This window comes from Suricata suricatta, chromosome 6 (assembly GCF_006229205.1).
Source record: "Suricata suricatta isolate VVHF042 chromosome 6, meerkat_22Aug2017_6uvM2_HiC, whole genome shotgun sequence".
Classification (NCBI taxonomy): domain Eukaryota; kingdom Metazoa; phylum Chordata; class Mammalia; order Carnivora; family Herpestidae; genus Suricata; species Suricata suricatta.
The window spans coordinates 122,854,594-122,859,561 of NC_043705.1; the positions used below are offsets into that span (position 1 = coordinate 122,854,594).

The window sequence follows — 4,968 nt, forward strand, 5'->3', positions numbered from 1 at the left end:
TTAGCCATAGATTAAAACAGTAGGTAGGATAACCTACTACCTAGGAGAAGGTAGTGTCACAGAAGATGGAAAGAACTGTTTTGAGAAAAATGTGTCAAGAGGGCTTGTTTCTTCATGAACAAATACAGTATTATCCTACCTCTTTCCCATTGTTAGGACTGCTACACACATTGCCCCCACCACTGCTGCATCTCCCAAGGGGACTTTCATGTTCCTAATTTTATCCTTGTATTCAACATTCTATGTTTACAGGACATTGTATGTGATCGTAGAAAGCATTACCATCACCTCTTCTGATTAGTTTGACAGTCTTCTCTTGTAAATGTGGTCACAAGCCCTATGGAGTGATAGATACGTAAGACTTCATAGCTGCCCCCTTCCTCTCTACTTTGGCTAGTTAGTTCTTGACATTTGCATGCCAAGTGGCAGTATCCATTGTAGCAGTAGTGGCCAGAAAATACACAAGTTAAAAGAAAACAAAATCAACTTTAGAAAGAAGCAGTCACTTGATATAAATAAAAAATGTACTCAAAGTCTGTTTTTCACTGTTGATTTGCACCAAATGTGCAGCAACATTTTCAGACACAATTCTCTCTGGCCTGCTATATCCCAGTCCTGTTGTTACCCTTAAAAATGTTCACATTTGCAAGTTGCAGCAGATACCATCAGATCTAATTCTCCTTGGGGCTCAAAGATACTCTTCTTTTTCATCTTTTATTTTGATCGTGGAAGTGTTTTCACAGAGTTTATCCTCAATGGTAAATTACATTCCGATTCTGTGAGTCAGAGCAACGTTTTAACATGCACATCCCAACATCAGAGTTGCTGTTTTGCCACCACTTTTGCCTGGAGATGGGAGACGTTTAGAGATTAATTTAAAACATCTCAAAACCACATGAACATGAAACAATGAAGACTATTAATGATTAAAAAGTGGTTTTCTCGACTTTGAAGAGTTCTCACCCAAAAGATGAGAGCCACTTGCTATTTTCACAAGAAGAAACAGGCCTAAGCACAAAGATTTAAGTTAGAAGAAAGTACTGTAGTGAAGACTGATCTATGGTATACAATGGAAGTGGTTCCAAAAGCTAGGGGAGCCACTATGGAAGACAGTATGGAGATTCCTCAAAAAGTTAAAAACAGAACTACCTTGCCATCCAGCAATCACACTAGTAGGTATTTACCAAACAAATACAAGAACACTTATTCAAAGGGTTATGTGCACCCTAATGTTTACAGCAGCAATGTTTACAATAGCCAAATTATGGGAACAGCCCATGTTATTATCAAGTGATGAATGGGTAAAGAAGATATGGTGTGTGTATATTCAATAGATATTACTCAGCCAAAAAAAATGAATGAAATCTGGCCATCTGCAATGACATGGATGGAATTAGAGAGTATTGTGCTAAGTGAAATAAGTTAGGCAGAAAAAGACAAACACTATATGATTTCATTCATATGTGGAAACAAAACAAACAAGCAAAGCATAAAAAGAGAGAAAACAAGAAACAGACTCTTAATTATAGAAAACAAACTGATGGTTACCAGAGGGGATGTGGGTAGGGGGATTAGGTGAAATAGGTGATGGAGATTAAGGAGAGCACTTGCAATGAGCATCCTGTGTTGTGTGGAGGTATTGAGTAACTATATTGTACACCTAAACCTAATGTTACACTGTATGTTAACTAATTGGGATTTAAGTGAAAACTTAAGAAAAACCTAGGTGTAGAATCCTCATCTAGGAAGATGTTAGAAATTGAACAGATTTGCACCAGTCTGGGAAAGTTTGGCATATTAGAGTAATGGCAGTGGAATGTGTATTTAAGTGATATGCCATTTCCAGGCCATGCTCATGAAATCCTTCCACACCTTCCAGTAAATGAAAAGGATTTCAAGGTCTCCATGAAAGTTGAGGCCACAAGATGGAAAAAGACTGAAGCTTGAATGAGTATATGGAAACTGACCAGACCAGAACATCTGTCTGAATTCTATGGGTTTAAGAGTAAATTTTAATTATATTAAGCCATGAGATTTTCAGAGTTTTGTTGGGTGTCAGGATGGCCGAGTGGGCTAAGGCGCCAGACTCAGAGTTTTGTTGCTGTTGTTGCAACTAATATACACTTGCCCTAACTAATACACTGATGTTATTTTTTTAAGCTTTCTTTGTTGGTGTTATGTATGCCTAGCCTGAGTTAGAAGGTGTATTACTTTTCTGTAGATGCTGTAAGAGATTACTGCAAACTTAGTGGCCTAAAACAGTATAAATTTATTACAGTTTTGCAGGTCTGAAGTCCAACCTGGGTCTCACTAGGCTAAAATTAAGGGGTTGACACAGCTCTGTTCCTTTATGGAGGCTCTAGAGGAGAATCTGTTTTCTTACCTTTTGCAGCTTCTAGAAACAGCCCACATTCCTTGGCTGGTTGCCCTTTTCCATCTTCAAAGCCAATAATTACAGTCAAGACTTTTCTACATCATGTTATTCTGACATTCTGATTTCTGCCTTCCTCATGCCGATATAAGATCCCTTATGATTACAGTGAGCCCACCTGGATAATCCTAGATAATCTTCCTATTTTAAAGTCAGCTGATTAGCAATCTCAAATCCATCTGAACCCATAATTCCCCCTTGCCATATACCCCAACAGGTTTCAAGTATAAGGATATAGATACTAATGGGGGCATTATTCTCCCTACTACTGAAGGGTACCTAAAACATTGCTTATTAAGGTGAAATTTAGCCTTAAATTAAGTTTGAATTTCTTCACCCAGATCTTAATCATATTTTGATATCTCTCAGGGTAAAAACCAGTATGCCCTGTAAATACCAAATGACATTTGCTATTACCTGTCTTTTAAAATAATTAAAAGTGTATTTACCTAACCATTTAGTCATTATTTAACTTGTACATTCTTTAGAGTTCCATATTTTTCCAAGATAGAATTTGATCACATTTCACATCTCATCTAATGGGGAAATTTTTGGAAAAGTAATGCTATAAACATCTTTACATCAGGTAAAGGTTATTCAAAGGGTCTATCTTTGCATTTTTTTCAGGAATCTCAACTGGAAAGAACTTCTACCCCTATGTGTGTATTTAATTTCACAGTCATACATGGGCATGCATTCATATATGAGAAACAAACTCTCCCCCCTACAGAAAACAGAGGGCAGGGCAAAAGAGAGAGAGAGACAGAGAGAGAGTGTGTGCATGAGAGAGAGACTTGGAATGAAGTTATAATGAGAAAGGACACTATAAAAATAACATTGTGGCTTTTGTGGGATCCCATATTTATCCTCTCAGATGCTTCCAGAGCAAACATAGTCCATTTATAAATGAAAGGAGGATTTTGCTGTCAACCTAGAAGCTCCACCTGAGATTTGGGAAGGAAGAGCCTCACCCTCACTCTTTTAGTCTCTTACCTCATGACCTGCGGCAAACACTGCCACCACCACCGTCCTCTGAAAAATGTACGTGTAGGCAACTATGCTCACCTTTGCAGTACAGAAAAGGAAAGCAGTTAGTATTTAAATCTACTCAAGAGAGATGGTTTCAATACGGTCATTTTTTTCAACCTCAACCATTATATTTGAAATGAGATTCAACTTGAATTAAATATCATATTTTTATGTACTCTAGTCTTGGGAGGGGGTACAGAGATCCTGCCCATGTGGCTCAGAAGTCACCTGGGTACCACAGCAGAGATGAAAAGGGAAAGAGAGTAGTTAGGAAGGAGATGTGCCTCCTCCCCACTAACCACCAATCTCCTGAGGGGTCAAGAATACTGTGGAAAGAACAAGAGGTTAATAATGAGGAAGAGGTGCATTTGAATCCTGACTTCACCCTACTTAGTGTCTGACCACAAACAAATTCCACAAATCTTCTGGTCCTGCATTTTTTTTTCTTCTTTAAAGATATAATAATCATTCCTACCTTCAAAGAAAGCTCTTGTGATAATTAAATGAGATTATGTTTGGAGAGATTCAAACAGAGCACTTGGCCTGTGGATATTTAAGAACAGTTAAGTACATTTTTACAGCTCTTTTGACAGTCCTGAACCTACCAGCCCTCAAATCTATTCATCACCCTTCCCCTGCTCTTCCTCTGTATGTTGCAGAGGGGCTGACCCCCTGCAGGCTATCTTCCTTAGACTTCTCTGTCACCTGGCTGGGTTTGACTCATGGAAAGCACTATCAATGTTAGACGACAAATGATACAGGGGGGATCCAAAGTATGTTTCCCTTTCCCTGCTCCCTGCCTTTAGTGGTTTCCTGGCAGCAGCTACATGTCCTTTATGGTTCTATCTTCTAGTACACAGGCCTACCATATTGCCTTCTGGTCGGATGATCGCAGCCCTTCAGGCATTGTTAATACTACCTCCTTCCCGACTAAGTATAGTAATGGCTAACTTTTGGGTTCACTCACCAATGATGTCCATGTGGCTTGGTTTGCTTCTCCACTTCTCCATCACTTGTGTAACTACTTCCCTGCATTAGGCTCCCTGTTTTAAATGTTCAAAAGTACTTGCTGTTTTTCTGGTGAAATCTTGACTGATAGAATTCTTTTCCTCTTTCCTGAGCAGCGACAGGAGAGAGAGCAATATAAAGGTCAGGAAAACAGCCTGCCTTGGAGTTACTTTATCCCAGCAAACTCAGGATTTGCAGTTTTTATTTTGACTTACCCATTACCTGCTCCTTTTATGTGAGAACTATGAGAGGGGAAGTATCAAGAATCACCTACCACTATCTAAATGGATGGTTTCAGGAGTACTATCAAATTTAGTTGTTTGCCATCCTACACATCAGAGAGCAGGGCTTTCCAATAAATAAATGAATTGTTGTGACAAGCAGAGGAGATAGACAAGATTGGGAGCATTAAGTACCTATTATGAGACACTTGAGGGGCCTTCTGTTCCCTTCATTCAGGTGTCTGCTCAAAAGCTACCTCAGGGAAGGCTTCCCTGATC

General features: G+C 39.1%; 1 long non-coding RNA gene across 1 annotated transcript; it reads right to left on the minus strand.

The window, feature by feature from the left end:
• Window positions 1-536: 536 nt before the first annotated feature.
• LOC115293832 lies at window positions 537-4,551 on the minus strand. Its single transcript, XR_003909622.1, has 2 exons — window positions 4,428-4,551; window positions 537-846 (listed from the first exon to the last, which is right to left on the minus strand). It is a non-coding gene; the product is annotated as an uncharacterized LOC115293832 (long non-coding RNA).
• Window positions 4,552-4,968: the final 417 nt, after the last annotated feature.